This window comes from Balaenoptera acutorostrata, chromosome 4 (assembly GCF_949987535.1).
Source record: "Balaenoptera acutorostrata chromosome 4, mBalAcu1.1, whole genome shotgun sequence".
In the NCBI taxonomy this organism is placed as follows: Eukaryota; Metazoa; Chordata; class Mammalia; order Artiodactyla; family Balaenopteridae; genus Balaenoptera; species Balaenoptera acutorostrata.
In genome coordinates, this window is record NC_080067.1 from 36,791,727 (window position 1) to 36,813,831 (window position 22,105).

Here is a 22,105-nt window from a genome sequence, read left to right on the forward strand (position 1 = left end):
AAGGAAAGAAATCATAAAGATCAGAGCAGAAATAAATGAAATAGAAACAAAGAAAACAATAAGCAAAGATCAATAAAACTCTATTTACAATAGCCAGGACATGGAAGCAACCTAAATGTCCATCGACAGATGAATGGATAAAGAAGATGTGGCACATATATACAATGGAATATTACTCAGCCATAAAAAGAAATGAAATGGAGGTATTTGTAATGAGGTGGATGGAGTTAGAGTCTGTCATACAGAGTGAAGTAAGTCAGAAAGAGAAAAACAAATACAGTATGCTAACACATATATATGGAATCTAAGGGAAAAAAAAAAAAAGGCCATGAAGAACCTAGTGGCAAGATGGGAATAAAGACACAGACCTACTAGAGAATGGACTTGAGGATATGGGGAGGGGGTGGGGTGAGATGTGACAGGGTAAGAGAGTGTCATGGACATATATACACTACCAAATGTAAAATAGATAACTAGTGGGAAGCAGCCGCATAGCACAGGGAGATCAGCTCGGTGCTTTGTGGCCGCCTAGGGGGGTGGGATGGGGAGGGTGGGAGGGGGGGAGATGCAAGAGAGAAGAGAGATGGGAACGTATTGTATATGTGTAGCTGATTCACTTTGTTGTAGAGCGGAAGCTAACACACTATTGTGGGGCAATTATACTTCAATAAAGATGTTTGAAAAAAAAATTATAAAAAAAAAAAAGATCAATAAAACTAAAAGCTGGTTCTTTAAGAAGATAAACAAAATTGATAAGCCATTAGCCAGACTCATCAAGAAAAAGAGGGAGAGGACTCAAATCAATAAAATTAGAAACGAAAAAGGAGAAGTTACAACAGACACTGCAGAAATACAAAGCATCCTAAGAGACTACTACAAGCAACTCTATGCCAATAAAATGGACAACCTGGAAGAAATGGACAAATTCTCAGAAAGGTATAACCTTCCAAGACTGAACCAGGAAGAAATAGAAAATATGAACAGACCACTCACAAGTAATGAAATTGAAACTGTGACTAAAAAATCTTCCAACAAACAAAAGTCCAGGACCAGATGGCTTCACAGGTGAATTCTATCAAACATTTAGAGAAGAGCTAACATCCATCCTTCTCAAACTCTTCCAAAAAATTGCAGAGGAAGGAACACTCCCAAACTCATTCTATGAGTCCACCATCACCCTGATACCAAAACCAGACAAAGATACTACAAAAAAAGAAAATTACAGACCAATATCACTGATGAATATAGATGCAAAAATCCTCAACAAAATACTAGCAAACAGAATCCAACAACACATTAAAAGGATCATACACCACGATCAAGTGGGATTTATCCCAGGGATGCAAGGATTCTTCAATATACACAAAGCAATCAATGTGATACACCATATTAACAAATTGAAGAATGAAAACCATATGATCATCTCAATAGATGCAGAAAAAGCTTTTGACAAAATTCAACATCCATTTATGATAAAAACTCCCCCTCTGTATTGTTTAACGATGGCTTTTGCTTATGGAAAATTAGGAATGACTTCATGAGCAAATAACACATATAATTCAGGAATGCAATTCTTTTTACTTTGGTTCAGTACTTAATAATCAACTTTTGATTATAACTACATTTGATTGTACTCACAAGATAATTATCCTTTAATATTAGAAACACTGGAAAGTTTACGTTTTGCTCACAGATTCTGCCCAAAGCACAGCTTACATTAATGACAACTTTCTTGCCTCTTAATGGTAATGAATTATATTACACCTCTGTAAAACACATGTGCCAGTATTTGCTGGCAAAACAAGATAATTAGCAGGGTTTGTCTAACAACTGTATTTTCTTTAATGCAGTGCCATTAAATCACAACCACATTTCAGCGTAAAATATTCCACATGTTTCTCAGCAGCTTTCTGGGAAGGGCTTAGTACTTTTGCAATTCAATATTGGGGTATTTGAGAAGCATAGAAACAATTATTTGAGAGCACACTCAGTGTACGCATGGGGAGGAAGAACATTCTCCTGGTCTGGCTACTCTCTATCACCTGAAGGAAAAACACCAATGCATATGCTGAAGTTTACTTGGAAAATAGAAATGACATGCATACTTTCCATCACAATTTAAGACATACATAACTTCTTTTTCTTTCTTTCAAGTGAAACTTATTCTCTGAGCATAACAGATTTAGTACAGGTTACTCTAAAACCGCTGTCTCTGCAATTTAGAAGTTATGATTGAAATGGAAAAATTTCTGTGCTCAAAGTACCAAATCCTAAATATATTCTTGTATAACACAGGTCATTTGCACAAATACAATTATGTAAAAACTAAACAGGGACCTTAGGAATGAAACGTGTTATGACTAAGAATATGATCTACCATGAATATTAAGGAATATGAATATTCATGACTTAATCAATAAAAACAAGCCAAGCTTGGAAATTGTGACATTTGAGCAGTAACACCAATTCTACATTATCCATGAAAAATCAGAGGTAAAAATGAAGAAATTATCGAGGCTGACAACCCACAAATCTAATTTTCATTGTTTTCCCCATCAAACCTTCCTAAGAGCTAATGACAAGCAGGCCAAATGACTAATTTGATATTCACCATTTTTATTCCCCCTGACTACTCATAGCTGGAAATATTCCTGAGGAGTGAAATGGCCAAAAGGCATCTAGCCAGAAAAGAAGAGGAATACAAGCCAAGGGTTGTGGATTGCTCACAGATTGGTTACTTAACCACCAAATAATATAATTTTCTGGAAATTGATGAACTGTATCTAGACATTTTTTATTGTGTGTGTACATGTATGTACGTGTATATTTATATATTCCCACTTCCTACCACATCTACACTAGGCTGAGTAGGACCAAAGTTTCATCTTGTACTTCTGATCTTAAAGCTTCTTTGTGTTGAGATTTGATGGATTATTACTATATTTGCTTACATCTACAGTACCACTGGCCAGTATTGGCCTATGATTAAGTTTTAGTATGATGCATGTGTCAAAATCTATATGATGCCATAATAGTAAAGAACTTATGTAATACTTTGAATATATGGCCCTTATAGAAGCCATCCTTGACCCTGAAAGACAGGACAAATTCCTTGTTGGCTTGTATGCATGTTTCCAGCAGGTAGGTATTATTGGAAGGCCACATAGCTCATCAGCAGTTCTGAAGTCAAGTACTATGAGCCACACAATGTTTAGGACATGAAGCTGTAAGAGTAAGCATCAAAATTAAAAATTCAGACACATTTTAGGTTTTGATGGGAAATGAGCTAAAAAGCAGGTAGCCGCTTCATAAATGGAATAAGCAGGTCATGGCAGGGGAAAATGAGGTGGAATTTTTCCCCACAATGGACCAAATGCTTTGTGTATTTTCCGAAAGTCTACTTAGACCTGAACATCCTGATTACGTCAATTCCAACAGCTCAGTTTCCCTCAATAGCGGCTAATATTGGTTCAGGAATGGGCTACTAAAATGGACATCGTGGCTCACATTGTATTTGTTTTTAGTAAGATTTTATTTGGAAAGATGTTTCACTCAAATGTTTACTTTTTAAATTCCTTAATATGCAAAAGGGAGCCACAGGGTGCATTTACATTTAAAGTGGTAGCAAGTGATACATTTTACTTTTGTACAGGTTTTTCTGCACACCTGCAGATAATTAGTTAAACATTTGTTCAAATGAGAGAAAGCATACAATTCCTTTGGCTATGTATTTCACTTGAATTATTAATCTTGTTGAGTCTGGCAGCAAGGGCATTATAACCAAAACAATTCTTTCATTTTATTTGACTTAAAAAAGCTTGCCAGTGCTCGCAGTAGATCTTTTACTAAAAGGTAATGCTGACAGAGAAGTGAGTGAAAGCATACATTTAGAATACCTAATTAAATGATGTCAGTTTGCCACTGGCAGGGAACTGTATTGTTTTCTGCCATAAAAAAACACGTGGTAAGGGGCTTCCCTGGTGGCGCAGTGGTTGGGAATCCGCCTGCCAATGCAGGGGACACGGGTTCGAGCCCTGGTCTGGGAAGATCCCACATGCCGCGGAGCAGCTGGGCCCGTGAGCCACAACTACTGAGCCTGCGCGTCTGGAGCCTGTGCTCCGCGACAAGAGAGGCCGCGATAGTGAGTGGCCCGCGCACCGCGATGAAGAGTGGCCCCCGCTCGCCGCAACTAGAGAAAGCCCTCACACAGAAACGAAGACCCAACACAGCCAAAAATAAATAAATAAATAAATAAAATTTAAAACAAAACAAAACATGTGGCAATACACAGTAAATATTTCCAAGGATCCAGAGAACTGATTTCACTTCTTCTCACCCAATTCTCAGTAATAACAATTAAGGATTACAATACAGTTTTTGCTATTGAACTCGGCCGAGTTCTTTGAGGTCAGAGAATGTGCTTTCAATATCCGTGGCACTCTGTATAAGCTCTCTACAAACCAGGGTGGTGTGTTCATAGTAAGTGCCTAATTAATGTTTTTATTTTAATAAATAATTTTTGGTCCCTTGAGAGCCACAGAGATGGGGTGCTATACCTGGGCTCCCAAGTCTCATCTGGCGATGCTCTTACCTCTGCACATGGCACCCAAGTGGTTCAGCTCACACAGTTCGCGTACCTCCTTCACTCCAAGTCTATGGCTTCTGACGGGATGGAAATGCACTTTGTCACGTGTCTGAGCTGTGAAAACCAACGAATAAAACATGAAACCCGCAGGCAAAGAAATGTACTTCTAAAGGCTTGATAAATGTGCTCACTGCCATGTTATATATAACAGCAAGTTATAATCAATTCCTAATTTAGTGGTGAGGAACTTGGTGTCCTTAGATTTGGATTGGACTGAAGTTTAACCTTTTTATTTTGAATGGATGAAATGTGTAGTGTAAATAAAATGTGAACTAGATTATCTTTTTGAAAATGGTCATTTAAAAATATTAACATTATTACTTAATGTTAGTGCTGTTATTAATTACTAATAAATTCTGTTTACCCATTGTAGCAGACCCAATCAGGTATCTGTTTAGGCACACTACCTTGATGGTTTGACTTATTCTTCTAGAAGGTAATATACCTGTATTAAAATAAGACATGTAATCCCAACTCCTAGCTTATCCCTCAATCTGTAAAGCTTTAACTCACCACCAAAGTTTAATAAATCCACTAGATTATCTGCCCTTTAGGGAAAAAACCTGAATCTGTGTGTGTGTGTATGCATGTGTATTCCCTAAGTACTAAACACGTACCTGATACATGACAGATAGTTATTAATATTTGGGGAATGAACTAGTGTATTTTGCTCTTATTATTTTGACTTGCAAAGAAATTTTTTTGCTGCCAAATTTTACATGGGGATGATATCTTCATTTTGTTAGGGGGCAGTCTATCCCAGAAATAAGAAAGCTCAGATATATCTGATTACTTGTTTAGATAAATATAGCATTCAACACTAGAGTGGGGAATAATAACTACCAGGTATTGCATATGTCAATGTGTCTAGTTCTTTATCTCCATTTTCTTAAATAATTCTCCCAATGTTCACAATATCTACAAATGGGTATTATCATACCATTTAACAGATGAAGAAATCAAGACTCAAAAAATCAAAAGCAATGATAATAAATGACTCAAAATCTCTGTGGTTTCAACAAAGAATTCTCTCTCACCAACATTACTTGTCCATCACATGTTTGCAGGTATACTCCCTATCATCTGTACCCTGGTACTCAGCCTTAAGGAGCAGCCCCTATCATGGTTGTTGCCAGACTCATGACAGTGATTAAAAACATCACAGCAGATCTTGAGTTGCCTCTTAAATGTTCTGTCTGTCACTTTTGTTCATATATCACTGGTCAAGACAAGTCATGTGGCCAAGCTGATTTCAAGGAAGCACAGATATATAATCTTCCCATGGAGAGGGGCACCTCAAAAGGGGGAATGGATATTTTGAACAAGAATACAATCTACCACCGTAGTAGCAAGAGCTGATCTGATCACAAGCCTGCTAACAGCAAAATAAAAAGATCCCTGTCCAGAAATGCAAGGGCTGATTACAGCCATGGAGATGACCTATGAGGCAGTTTGAGGCATTTTTGTCTTCTTTTCTTTTCTTCTTAACTTTGCCTCAAGCTTCCTGTCTTCTGCACTTCTGTTATGTAGACTAGGATTTGAATTCCAGCTCATTTATGAGCTGAAACAAGTTATTAGCTTCTCTGATCCTTTTTTTTTTTTTCATCTGTAAAATAGGGATCATCATTAATACCTACTTTCCAGGATTAGAGATATTGAAAATAATGCACTTTGTGTAATGCTTGGTATGCAGAAGGCATTTTAAAGAATGGTACACAATAATGGTACAAGGAACTACTGTCAACCAATCATCAGGAAATGGAATATTCCTCAAATTTGAAATCTAAGAATGTCATGACAATACGTCTGCAGACCCCTTTAAGAAATGTTGAGTTAGTGATTTGACCAAAATGTGTAGGATGCAGGTAGATAGATGGAATTTTAGAAGAATAAACACAAAATGATAATCAATAGATCTGTGTCTCAGCAGCGGTCAACCAAGCCCTCATAGGAACACTGAGTGTTTGTGTAGGTAAAAAAGTCTGAAAAGTACAGATTCACAAACTTCTGTTTCCTTGAACTTTTCACATATATTTTTAAATATAATTTTAACATTATTTGGGGGGAAAAAATAGCCAAAGAGCCCTTTTGCTCTTGCCAGTAAAGTTACACAGAAAATGATAACAACAGCTCCACATTTATTCCTCAACATATTTCTCTTTAGTTCTTCTCTACTTTAAATCAGAGTCCCAGATTAGATCTGTATAGAGTGATGAATCCAAACACTGCTAAGATAATGGGAAATTATTTAACAGGTCCTCCTCTGCACCCCATGTATCCAGCCACATGACTGCATGCGTGGCTTTGCCTTGTCTAAGTGTTCATATGACACTTATGACACTCCACAGCCATGTCTCATGGAGCCAAAAGTTCAGGAATTTTTTTATCTGTCAAGTATCAAACAACAAGTTTTATCAGTTTTTTTTTTTTTTTCATTGTGTGAGTATGTAGAATTGATGACTTGGCCAGAAGGTTTTTTGTTTTCAACAAAAATGAACTCAGGAGAAAATTTAATATTCTGTAAGTAAACCCTTCTTTATCTAAAAATATGAATTATCTAGGAGTTTAGAGAAAGGCATGGATTCAAGTATAAGGGAAGGTGGGTAGGGAGAAGAATCTATGGATAACATGTATTTCAGTCACTGTTTGCCTGATATTTTGGCATGGTATTCACAGGACCTCAACTCTACTAAAAAACAAATAAACAAAAGCAGTCTCTATAGATTTTGCTACACCTATGTCTTTTTTTTTTTTTGCCATGCTGTGCGGCATGCGGGATGTGGGATCTTAATTCCCCAACCAGGTATCGAACAGTGGAAGCACAGAGTCGTAACCACTGGACCACCAGGGAAGTCCCCCTACCTCCTGTTTTCAGCTAAACCTTAGTAGAGAAAAATCCAGAGCACAGGGTATTTATTTCAACCTAGTTTTATGTAATGCCCCAATTCTCCATTTTAATAGCAATATTATAAAGTTATTATATATTATCATTACCTTTCGAATTGCTTTAAAATATTTTGAGACTTGAGAAGACTTTGGTTTCCAGTATTGGCAGGCTTGGTTATATGGACCAACCCTCTTACTGAAAAGAGCTACCAAGCTCAAATAAATTATTAAAAACAATCCTTAAAAAACATGAAGAGCTGACGATACAGGAAGGAAGTACCAACCAAAAACTGAAAGGAAAACAGGACCTTAGAGAGATAAGGAAACCGGGGAGCTGCTTTCCTCCTGAAGGCTTTTGTGACTTTAGCAAATTTGAACTTTCATTTTGAAAGCCTCTTTAGTGAGAGTAATAGAAATTACTCTGATTGAAATGGGAATCTAACTGCAGACTGTCTCCAAATAAGCTGGGACTCCAGCATCACTCAGAGTAAATCAGAGTAGAAGAGCCCTCACATGCCCTTGCAGCCTGAGATCATATTACAAAGGAATGAATTTCAAGCCCTGAACATGAAATAAGGGGTCCCAACTGATAGTTTCAAAGCAAAGTCAAATCCTCTCTGGAGAAATAAACTTTCTCTTAAGCCTCAAAATAATCCTTAAATAAATGTTCAAAGACAATGAACAATATACAGTCAAAGACTATCAGGCTCAGTAGGAAGTAACTAACATACCAAGAGTGAAAACAAGCAGAATAGCTTGTGTAAACAGCTGCCCTAGCTATTTAAAGGGATCATAAACGGAAGATAGATAAAATTTATTCTTTGTGATTCAAGTAGATATATGACTTCTGGAAGGAAGTCAGGGAGAGGCCACTTTTGATCCAATAAAATGAACACATTAATTGGAACTCTTAAAAAGCAGACTGGACACATTTCCAGGCAGCGAATCTACTTGCACTGAAAATATCAATATATAAGAAGATACTGGAAATTCAAGTTACCATTGTAAAAGAGTCACTGAGTGACAGGTTGAACTAGATAACCTCTCAGCTTCCTTCCAAGTTGCAACATTATTTCAAGAATCAGATTGAGACCAGGAATTAGGCACAGTGGATGTGAATACACAGCTAATAAGGCAATTGCTTTGCTGTAGTACAAGTTTTATTACCTAAATATACTATTCAAATATGTTTTTTTTTTTTTTGTCTGCTGTGGTATCTATAAGCTAGAATTCATTGTCTACAATGTAGTTTAACTATGGAATACTTTTTTGGAAATATTTTACTAAACTGAATTCACAATAAAATTCTTGTTTACAGAATGGAAACATATAGATGTTATGAGGTTTAAACTGCTTCCTTTCCAGATATTAGTATCTATTATTTCTATTTATAGTCTTGACATTATTTTACAACATAAAAATATATCTTCAGATTAATATTTTAAAAGTCTAAAATATAATTCTACATGTTTAATTGGGAAGTAGTAATAAAATAATATCCTTTTCCCAAGACAAAAAACAAAAAAACCCAAAAAACCCAAGCAGAATCAACAGCAGCAGACCCACAGGATCTTCAGATATTAAAAAAAAACCAGTCACAGACAATAAACAAACTACAATTATTATTGATTATTATCTTTAAAGCAATAAAATGCAAACTTAAAGATATTTGCAGGAACAACAAGCAATACAAAGTGACATAGATCTGAAATTGATCCAAATAGAATTTCTGGAAATGACTGTATAATTAAGAATTCAATGACTAGATTGGACACAAAGAATTAGTATACTGGGAGATTGGAAGAAATTATACAGAATGCAGCATAAAGATGGAAAGAAACAGAAAAGAGAATCTTTGACATGGAGTTGGGAATGAGAAGGTCTAACATAATTAATCAGAATTCCAGAAGTTCCAGAGAGAGAATAAAGCAAATGTAATATTTGAAGAGATAGTTTCTGAACATCAGCAGGATGGAGGGCTAGAAGGTGTCAACACTTACCTCACCCACAAAAAGACAAGAATGAATAAACAACTAAAAACTGAAGAAAACAGCTCAGGGAGAATTTTAGACTATAAAGAAGTAGCAACAAAAACCCTGCAGAGCTCAAAAATTAAGGATGGCCACATAAAAAAGTACAGGAAGTGTTTTGCCTGCATTACTCCATCCCCCAGTCTGGACCTGCTGGACACTAGGAGGAATCCCTTCAGAGGAATTTCACCACGTGGAGAGAAGGAGAGCGGGAGAACCCCAGCAAGCTTCACCATTGTTGTGGATGTTTGCAGCTTTTGCTACAGAGGTCTCCCACAGTCATCATGGATGCTGATCCTAGATAATAGAACAGCCAGGAGTGCCCCCCTCTGCTTCTACTCCCAGAGGCTGGAGCTGTTGCTGAGGCGAGACTTGCCCTCAGGGGCCGCAGTTGCGGCTGTGCTCTGCTCTCATGGTTAAGGTGCCATAGCACCTTACCATACACAGGGGTGGAGCTGCCACTGCTCTGTGCCCACCCCTGACCCCAGGTTAGGGCTTTGTCCCACCATCACCAACCTCCACTGCCCTGAGCCATGCCCCCAGGGTCCGAAGTCTCTCTTTGGCTGTCATTATCTGATGGTGTTGCCTCCCCCTGAGTCCCACTCACTGAGTTCCAGGTTGCAGCTCTGAATAGCCATTTCTGGAGGCCCTGATGCTGCCCTGAGGCCCATCCCCCTATCCTAGGTCAAGACTCTGAACCATCATTTCTGAGACTGATCTGCTGCTGCCCTACATGCAACCTCCTGGGTTCTTCTAGGTCATGGCTCTGACCCAGCAATGCTATGACCAGACTGCTGCTGCTGCCCTGATCCCTGCCCCTAGATGAAGGTCATATCCCTGACCCATCAGTGCTGAGACTGTGCTGCCACTGCCCTGAACCCCACTCCCCAGATCCCAGCTCACATCTCTGACCAGTCATTGCCAGGGCTGTGCTTCCACTGCTCTGAGCCCAGTTCCCCAGGTCCCAACACATGGCATTAACAGACCACCAGCAGAGTCATGCTGCTGCTGTGACTGCATCCTGTGACTGCCCCCAGGGGCCTGAGTTGAGACTCTGACCCACCATCCCTAAGCTGTGCTATTATTACACCCTATCTGCTGGGCCTGAGTCACTGCTGCACCTTTTCATCTCAGGACCTGTGCCACTGCTGCATTCCTGCCTCTCTCCACCCCCATCTGTCAGCTGGAGTCACAGCGGTGAGCCCCTGAGACCCAGGTATTATTAGTTCCATGGGATATCTGTGCATCCCCACACCCTAGACACCAGTGCTGCAGTTACAGCAACTGCACCTATGCCCCAGGACCCAGATGCTGTGGTAGTTCCACATGCACCTGATCCTAGGACCCCGTCTCTAATACCACTATGAGTGCACTGAGTGTCAGCATGCCAGACTATGCACCAAGAAGGACCCCCCTCAGCTAGACCTTCCTCCCATAGGCAAACAATAACAACAACAAAAAGAATAGGAAGACCCAGCAGACTTCACTTCTGAAGATCCCAATAACCTTGGCCAAAGAAGACTTCCACAGTCTGGCCAATGTCAACCTCAGCCAATTCAGTGCATGGAGATTGGGCCATTTTGCCTTCCTAGGAACCAGACATGCTGCATCCCACCTGTTTGGCACCTTTACAGCCACCTCTAGGTGAAAATCTTTCCCTACTAAAGCCAGTCTGAAATAAGTAGGATGACTGTGCCCTCAAATGCATACACATCAACACAAACCCATCAGAAACATGAAAAAGGAAGGAAACATGATATACCAAAGGAAGACAATAATATTCCAGTAACCAACCCCAAAGAAATGGAGATAGGCAAGTTATCTGAAAAAGGATTCAAAATAATTATCTTAAGGAAGCTCAGTGAGACTGATGAGAACACAGACAAACACTAAACTTAGGAAACATGAACAAAACAAGAAACTTAACAAAAAAATAGAAATCATAAAAAAGAACCAAACAAATTTTGGAGATGAAGACTCCAAAATAATAAAATGAAAATGAAAAATGCAATAGATAGCTTCAACAGTTGGCTCAATCAGGTAGAAGAAAGAATCCGTGAGCTTGAAGACAGATCTCTTGATATGCACCAAGGAAAATAAAGAAATTATAATTTAAAAAAGAGCAAAAATGCCTAAGTGAACAGTGGGACATGATCAAAAGAAACCATATTCACCTTAAGGGAGTCCCAGAAGGAGGAGAAGAGAGAAAGGGATAGAAACCTTATTTAAAAAAAATAATGACTGAAAACTTCCCAAATTTGGGAAGAGATATGGCCATCCAGGTGTAGGAATTTGAAAGATTCCCAAACAGATTCAACCCAAAGAGATCTTCACTGAGACACATTATAATCAAGCTCTCAAAAATCAAAGACAGAATCTTGAAAGCAGCAAGAGAAAAAAAGAATCATTACATACAAAGGAATCCTGATAAAGCAATCAGCATATTTCTCAGCAGAAAACCTGTGGGCTGGGAGAGAGTGGGATGATATAGTCAAAGTGCTCAAAGAAAAAAAAAAAAGCCTGTGAAGCCATCTGGTCCTGGGCTTTTGTTTGTTGGAAGATTTTTAATCACAGTCTCAATTTCAGTGCTTGTGATTGGTCTGTTTATATTTTCTATTTCTTCCTGGCTCAGTCTTGGAAGGTTGTGCTTTTCTAAGAATTTGTCCATTTCTTCCAGGTTGGCCATTTTATTGGCATATAGTTGCTTGTAGTAATCTCTCATAATCCTTTGTATTTCTGCAGTGTCAGTGGTTACTTCTCCTTTTTCATTTCTAATTCTATTGATTTGAGTCTTCTCTCTTTTTTTCTTGATGAGTCTGGCTAATGGTTGATCAATTTTGTTTATCTTCTCAAAGAACCACCTTTTAGTTTTACTGATCTTTCCTGCTGTTTCTTTCATTTCTTTTTTACTTATTTCTGATCTGATCTTTATGATTTCTTTCCTTCTGCTAACTTTGGGGATTTTTTGTTCTTCTTTCTCTAATTGCTTTAGGTATAAGATTAGGTTGTTTATTTGAGATTTTTCTTGTTTCTTGAGGTAGGACTGTATTGTTATAAACTTCCTTCTTAGAACTGCTTTTGCTGCATCCCATAGGTTTTGGGTCATTGTGTTTTCATTATCATTTGTTTCTGGTATTTTTTGATTTCCTCTTTGATTTCTTCAGTGATCTATTCACAGGTGAATTCTATCAAACATTTAGAGAAGAGCTAACACCTATCCTTCTCAAATTCTTCCAAAATATAGGACAGGGAGGAACACGCCCAAACTCATTCTACAAGGCCACCATCACCCTGATACCAAAACCAGACAAAGATGTCACAAAGAAAGAAAACTACAGGCCAATATCACTGATGAACATAGATGCAAAAATCCTCAACAAAATACTAGCAAACAGAATCCAACAACACATTAAAAGGATCATACAACATGATCAAGTGGGGTTTATCCCAGGAACGCAAGGATTCTTCAATATAGGCAAATCAATCAATGTGATACACCATATTAACAAACTGAAGAATAAACACCATATGATCATCTCAGTAGATGCAGAAAAAGCTTTCGACAAAATTCAACACCCATTTATGATAAAAACCCTCCAAAAGTAAGCATAGAGGGAACTTACCTCCACATGATAGAGGCCATATATGACAAACCCAGAGCCAACATCATTCTCAATGGTGAAAAACTGAAACCATTTCCTCTAAGATCAGGAACAAGACAAGGTTGTCCACCCTCACCACTATTATTCAACATTGTTTTGGAAGTTTTAGACACAGCAATCACAGAAGAAAACGAAGTAAAAGGAATACAAATCAGATAAGAAGAAGTAAAGCTGTCACTCTTTGCAGATGACATGGTACTATACACAGAGAATCCTAAAGATGCTACCAGAAAACTACTAGAGCTAATCAATGAATTTGGCAAAGTAGCAGGATACAAAATTAATGCACAGAAATCTCTTGCATTCCTATACACTAATGATGAAAAATCTGAAAGAGAAATTAAGGAAAAATTCCCATTTACCATTGCAACAATAAGAATAAAATACCTAGGAATAAACCTACCTAAAGGGGAAAAAGACCTGTAGGCAAAAACAATAAGACACTGGTGTAAGAAATTAAAGATGATACAAACAGATGGAGAGATATACCGTGTTCTTGGAATGGAAGAATCAACATTGTGAAAATGACTATACCACCCAAGGAATCTACAGATTCAATGCAATCCCAATCAAACTACCACTGGCATTTTTCACAGAACTAGAACAAAAAATTTCACAATTTGTATGGAAACACAAAGGACCCCGAATAGCCAAAGCAATCTTGAGAAAGAAAAACGGAGCTGGAGGAATCAGGTTCCCTGACTTCAGGCTATAATACAAATCTACAGTAATCAAGACAGTATGGTACTGGCACAAAAACAGAAATACAGATCAATGGAACAAGACAGAAAGCCCAGAGATAAACCTACACACATACGGTCACCTTATTTTTGATAAAGGAGGCAAGAATATACAATGGAGAAAAGACAGCCTCTTCAGTAAGTGGTGCTGGGAAAACTGGACACCTACATGTAAAAGAATGAAATTAGAACACTCCTTAACACCATATACAAAAATAAACTCAAAATGGATTAAAGACTTAAATGTAAGGCCAGACACTATAAAACTGTTAGAGGAAAACATAGGCAGAACACTCTGACATAAATCGCAGCAAGATCCTTTTTGACCCACCTCCTAGAGAAATGGAAATAAAAACAAAAATAAACAAATGGGAACTAATGAAACTCAAAAGCTTTTGCACAGCAAAGGAAACCATAAACAGGACGAAAAAACAACCCTCAGAATGGGAGAAAATATTTCCAAATGAGGCAACTGACAAAGGATTAATCTCTGAAATTTACAAGCAGTTCATGCAGCTCAATATCAAAATAACAAACAACCGAATCCAAAAATGGGCAGAGACCTAAATAGACATCTCTCCAAAGAAGATATACAGATTGCCAACAAACACATGAAAGAATGCTCAACATCATTAATCATTAAAGAAACGCTAATCAAAACTACAATGAGGTGTCATCTCACACCAGCCAGAATGGCCATCATCAAAAAAAATCTACAAACAATAAATGCTGGAGAGGGTGTGGAGAAAAGGGAACCTTCTTGCACTGTTGGTGGGAATGTAAACGGATATAGCCATGATGGAGAACAGTATGGAGGTTCCTTAAAAAACTAGAAATAGAACTACCATACGACACAGCAATCCCACTACTGGGCATATACCCTAAGAAAACCATAATTCAAAAAGAGACATGTACCACAGTGTTCATGGAAGCACTGTTTACAATAGCCAGGACATGGAAACAACCTAAATGTCCACTGACAGATGAATGGATAAAGAAGATGTGGTACATATATACAATGGAATATTACTCAGCCATAAAAAGAAATGAAATTGAGTTATTTGTAGTGAGGTGGATAGACCTAGAGTCTGTCATACAGAGTGAAGTAAGTCAGAAAGGGAAACACAAATAGCATATGCTAACACATATATATGGAATCTAAAAAAAAAAAAACAGGTTCTGAAGAACCTAGGGGCAGGACAGGAATAAAGACACAGACATAGAGAATGGACTTGAGGACATGGGGAGGGGGAAGGGTAAGCTGGGATGAAGTGAGAGAGTGGCATGGACATATATACACTACCAAATGTAAAATAGATAGCTAGTGGGAAGCAGCCACATAGCACAGTGAGATCAGCTCAGTGCTTTGTGGGAGGGAGACTCAAGAGGGAGGAGATATGGGGATATATGTATATGTATAGCTGATTCACTTTGTTATAAAGAACAAATTAACACACCATTGTAAAGCAATTATACTCCAATAAAGATGTTTTTAAAAAAATGCCAACCAAGAATAGTTAACCCAGCAAAGTTGTCATTCAGAAATAAAGAAGTAAGACTTTCCCAGACAAACAAAAACTGAGGGAAATTATCATTACTAGGCCTGCCCTCCAAGAAATGCTAAAGGGAATTCTTCAAGCTAAAACAAAAGGACACTAATTAGTAATATAGAAACATATGAAAATATAAATTTCACTGGTAAAAGTAAATATATAATCAAATCCAGATACTCTGGTACAGGGAATTCCCTGGATGTCCAGTGGTTAGGACTCCGTGCTTTCATTGCCAAGGGCATGGGTTCAATCCCTGGTCGGGGAACTAAGATCCCGCAAACTTAGTTGTGGTGCGGCCAAAAAAAGAAAAAAACAAAAATACAAAAAACTCTGGTCCTGCTTCGTGGTATGTAAATTTCTTTGAAATCTAGCATATAGAGACAAAAATGTTGAAAATAACTCTAATTATAAAATTATATTAATAGACACAAAATTTAAAAAGATGTAAATTATGAAGACAACATTAATTGGGAGGGCAAGTAAATGGTAGAACTTTTTTATGCAATTGAAGTTAAGTTGTTATCAGCTTAAAATAGAGAGTTCTAACGATAAGATGTGTTATGAAAGTTGCATGGTAATGACAGAGCAAAAACCTGTAACAGATATTGTACGTAAAAGAAAAAAAAATAATCAAAGCAAACCACTACAAAATAATCATCAACTCATAAAAAAAAGACAATAAGGAAGAAAGGAATTAAGGAACCACAAAACAATCAGAAAACAATGAACAAAATGTCAGTAGTAAGTCTTCACCTATCAATAATTACTTTAAATGTAAATGGTTTAAATTTGCCAATTAAAAGACACAGAGCAGCTGAATGAATAAAAAAAATAAGATCTATCTATATGCTGCTTACAAGAGACTCACTGAGACATTAAAGACACTCATAGGCAGAAAGTGAAGGAATGGAAAAATTATTTCAAGCAAATGGAAACCAAAAGAGAACAGGGATAGCTATACTTACATCAGACAAAATAGACTTTAAGTAAAAAATTGTAACAAGAGACAAAGAAGGTCATTGTATAATGATAAAGGGGTCAATTCATCAAGAGGGTATAACAATTATAAATATATACACACCCATTTTTGGAGCACCTAAATACATTAAGTAATTATTAACAGGGGCTTCCCTGGTGGCGCAGTGGTTGAGCATCTGCCTGCCAATGCAGGGGACACGGGTTCGAGGCCTGGTCTGGGAAGATCCCACATGCCACGGAGCAGCTGGGCCCGTGAGCCACAACTACTGAGCCTGCGCGTCTGGAGCCTGTGCGCTGCAACAAGAGAAGCCGCGATAGTGAGAGGCCTGTGCACCGTGATGAAGAGTGGCCCCTGCTTGCCACAACTAGAGAAAGACCTCGCACAGAAACGAAGACCCAACACAGCCATAAATAAATAAATTAATTAAAAAAAATTATTAACAAATCTGAAGGGAGAAATAGACAGAAATGCAATAGTAGTAGGGAACTTTCAACAGTATATAGATAATCCAAACAAAATCAATAAGGAAATAATGGATTTGAATGACACTTAAGACTAAATGAACCTAACAGACATATATAGAGCATTCCATCCAAGAGTAGCAGAATATGCATTCTTTTCAAGGACACATAGAACATTCTCTAGGATAGATCACATAATATGTCACTAAACATATATCAGTAAATTTAAGAAGATTGAAATAATACCAAGTATCTTTCCCAACCAGAACAGTCTGAAACTAGAAATCAGTAAGAGGAAGAAAGCTGGAAAATTCACAAACGTGGTGATTGAACAACATGCTCCTGAACACCAGTGGGTCAAAGAAGAAGTCAAAAAGGAAATCAAGAAACATCTTGAAACAAAAGAAAATGGAAGCACAACATATCAAAACCCATGGAATTCAGCAAAATCAGTTCTAAGAGGCAAGTTTATAGTGATAAATATATCAATATATCGATATAAATATGTCTTCTTACAGTAAGAAACAAGAAAGATCTCAAAGACCCTCACTTTACACCTCAAAGAACTAGAAAAAGAACGAAGCCTAAAGCTAGCAGAAAGAAAGAAATAACAAGGATCAGAGCAGAAATAAATGAAAAAGAGACCAGAAAAACAAATAGGAGAGATCAACAAAGCTAAGAGCTGGTTCTTTGAAAAGATAAACAAAATTGACAAACCTTTAGTCAGATTAACTAAGAAAAGGAGAGGACCCAAATAAATAAACTCAAAAATGAAAGAGGAGACATTACAACTGATACCACAGAAGTACAAATGATCATGAGAAACTACTATGAAAAATTATATGCCAACGAACAGTAAAACCTAGAAAAAATGGATAAATTCCTAGACACATATGACATACCAAGACCTTATCATGAATAAATAGAAAATCTAAACAGACCAGTAACAAGGAGATTGAGTCAGTACTCAAAATCCTCTCAACACAGAAAAGCCCAGGACTAGATGGTTTTACTGGTGAATTCTACCAAATATTTAAAGAATTGATGTCACTTCTTCTCAAACTTTCCTAAAAAACTGAAAAGGAGGGAGCACTTCCAAACTTATTTTTCAAGGCCAGCATTACCCTGCCAACAAAATTACTACAAGAAATGAAAATTACAGACCAATATCCCTGATGAACACAGATGCAAAAATCCTTTACAAAATATTAGCAGATTGAATTCAATACCACATTAAAAGGATCACTCACCATAATCAAATGGATTCTCACTTCTGAAGGGGAAAAGAAATGACAGGTTCCCCAGATATGCCACCGTACTGTGAATGACGAAGAGCCACTGACCACAAGGCCTTGGACCTCGTGGGCCTGCTGGCTGCTATTTGCATTCTTTTAATAAAAACCTCCTAGTGAAAGCAATATATTGACATTGCAAGCTGAAAGATTAATGTAATTATTTTGTTGTAACACATATTGAGGATTTAACTTTATCTCATATTGAAATAATACCTGAATGTTTAAAAAATTCTAACAGTACTAAAGGATATAAGATGACAACTCAGTCATTTTTTACCCTGACCTTCAGTCCACAAGATTCCCTTCCCACATTTTATTTTTTCTTTTACTTTTAAAACTTTGTATCCTTCCAGTGATATCCATGTAAATATATACAATTGACCCTTGAACAACATGGGGGTTAATCTGTGTATAACTTATAGTCAGCCTTCCATATCCACAGTTCCCCCACATCCTTGAATTCAACCAGCCATGGGCCATGTAGACTATAGTATTTACTACTGAAAAATATACATGTTTAAGTGGACCCTCACAGTTCAAGCCCACATTGTTCAAGGGACAACTGTACTTCATAGAACTCCTGGCTCCATAAAAAATGGTAGGTTACAATAACACATTGTGACATACCTTTTTCAGATATTCAGAATTTTATTTTATTGATTTACTTTGTAGCTACCAGCTAAACCTGACCAAACTTATGTCTTAGTACAGTGACTTTTTTAAAATGAATGTTTTATAAAACATTGCAGAGGCCATAATTGTTAACACAATTTGCCAAAGTGTATTTAAGTGGTCTAGTTTGTTAAGCATATCTTGGATAGGAAAGTAAATACCAGTATTGTGTAAGTACTTCTACTGCAGCTTAGGGAAATGAAAGAGAAATTACTTCTCAGACATATAAAACAGGCAAATAAGATGGATCAAAAATTTCCTTCCCCTGATGAAAAGCTGCATTCATAGAAATATTCTGGTAAATAAAAACTATACGTTTTGCATTCAAGAGATTCCACATGCTGGTTTGAGATATGTAGAAATGGCAAGTTTCAGGTTCAACGTAGTAGATTTTGATATTTTCTTCCTTCCCCCCTCCCTTCTTTTCCTCCTGTCTTTCCTTCCTTCTTTCTTTCCCTTTTAGTATCAAATGAAATGGCCCTTTCAGCTGTAGTACTTTCACTCTGAAATAAATGATCTTTGTAATGCATCTTTTAAATCCTTTCATTCTCCTTTAAGACGAAACCATTGCAGTTCTAGGTGCACATCACATTACAAACAGCTTTTCCTGACATGTTTTCAAGTAGTTCAGAGAGGTACAATTAAGGCTGCACTAAAGAACAAGGCTCATATACATCCATATTGTATGTTTTAGTTCCAATTTAGTAGCTGCTCTGGCTACAGATAGCCACAAGGAAAACAAGATTGTTTTTTTAAAACAATATAGTAGCAACTGAATTTCCTAATTGTATCAGTTTTCTATTGCTGTATAAGAAATTACCACAAACTTAGCTGCTTAAGAACAATAAAACAAGTCTATTATTTCACAATCCATAGGTTAGGAGGAGTCTGGCACATTTTAGCCAGATCCTCTACTAAGGGCCTCACAAGGGCTGAAATCAAGGTGTCAGCCAGCTGCATTCTCACCTAGAAGCTTGACTAGGGAGAGCTCTGCTTCCAAAATCATTCAGGTTGCTGCAGAACTTAGTTCTTTGGAGTTGTAAGACAGAAGTCTCAGTTTTCTTGCTGGCTGTTGGCTGGGGACCACTTGTAGCTCCTAGATGATATTCTCATGTCCCTGCCACATGGCTCCCTCCATACATTGAGATGCCACATGGCCCTCTCACACTTTCACCCTTTTAACCCCCTCCTTCAGGAAGAACCCAATCCTTTTAAAAAAGCTCATCTGATTAGGTCAAGCCCACCAAAGATAATCGCCCTTTTGAAGAACTCAGAGTTAACTGATTTGGGACTTGATTACATCTGCAAAATCCCTTCACCTTTTTTATATAAAGTAACCTAATTACAGGAGTTTGAGTCACATTTACCATCTCACTGACTCTCAAGAGGAGGAGATAATACAGAACATATACAGCTGGGGGAAGAAATCTTGGGATCACAGCATTCTCCCTGCAATATCAATTTAACCCTTTGTTGCTCCAAGACCTCTTGTCACTTGAGCACCTTAGAGTCAAGGAATAAAATGTCTAGCATATGACCACAATACTTCTGACTAACATTTGGCAAAACCCAAAGCACAAAGTTTAAGCTACATGTTGAAGGGATTGGACAACAGAGTGAAGGCATTTAGAAGATGAAACGTCTGCAAATCTTGTTCTTTTTCTTCTCAAGACATGCTCAGTCTTTCAGATTGTCTGGCCCCAAACCCTTGACCACCCCCCAAACCCCACCCCTTGCTCCAGGATCCACACCTTTCTTGTTTGGCTCACTTTGCCTTTCTTGTTTCTTTCTTTCTTTCTTTCTTTTTTTTTTTCAAATTGTGTAACTCTGCCAGTGAATTGGTAATTTTCATGAAATTGTCAATTTAGACTGAAATACACTTATTTCAAACTAATTTTTCAAACAATCTTGGTAAAATGTAGAACTTTTTCATATTGCATTTTTTTTAATCTTTTAGTGTCTTTTAAAATGTGAAGTCAAGATGGGTTCATAGCATCTATTCCATAGACTTTATAATTACCACAAAGATTTTTATTGTCAATTGAAGTTTAGCCTCTTCCTGTAATTTTCTGATCTATGGTTTATCTGTTGTTTTTTTCTACGTAAAGAACTTACGTAGGGTCTTGTTGGTCCTCTACTACTAAAAAAATTGTTATTTCTTCCCTTGATGTTCTTTCTCAATTGATCTCATTTTCCTTTTCAGAAATATTTGCTTTCAGATTTACTTCAGTCTTCATTTCCTTCATTCTCATCATCCTGGCTCTCTCTAATGAGGTTGTACTTCCTTACCTTCATCCAGTCCCCACTGGATGACCTTCCTCCCACCTTCTGCATCAGATGCTTTGTGGAGGATGTGTGTGCTTTCCTGCTGCCACCATCTCAATCCAAGTGTGACATGTGTGAAGGGGCGAGCAAGAGAGTGACAAGTGAGCGTTATTAAGTCACTGAATTTGCTTTTTTTGACCTGCCCTAAACCCTATACAGATCTGGTCTTTCTAAGTTTTAGTAGAATTTGTAGAAGAGATTTAAAAACAAAAATAGCTAGCATCACTCTATCCCATTGGCTGCAAAAACCACTACTGATTCCAGAATAGAAACTTTCCTCTTTGGAAACTTGCATCTGTCAGAATTCTTTTGAATGTAAATGACAGAAAATTCCTTCCAACCTGACTCAGGCAAACAGGAAGATTTTCATCTCACTCTGCTGAACAGGCCCAGAGGACACCCTTGGGAGCTGGATTCACTCCTCTTTTGGCTCACTTGTGCACCATACTGCTTCCATTCTCAGAATTCTCTCAAAGATGGCTGTGAGGGCATCCATTCCCAGGGAAAAAACAAAATCCCAGAGTTTCTTCTGGGACAATACATTTTTGAAAAGTGGGTAATGGCTTCTCTATATAGCAGCAAAATGAAAGATTTAACTGTCCCTGTAAATACCTTTGGGTTTAAGGTAACTTTTGAGTTACTTTATATGGTACATACCCAATAGAAGTGTTAACTGAGTGATAAAGGAGCACGTGAATATTTACGTCCCAGTGTTAATTGCTCCAGGGGGAAAAAAAAAAAAAAATTCCAGCGTAAAGGAAAGGAAGATGAATGAGAAGAAAGAAGAAGAGAAGAAAGGGTATTATTTTGGTGACCTAGATTCAGATTTTATCCCAAGCAGTTAATAGATGTATAAC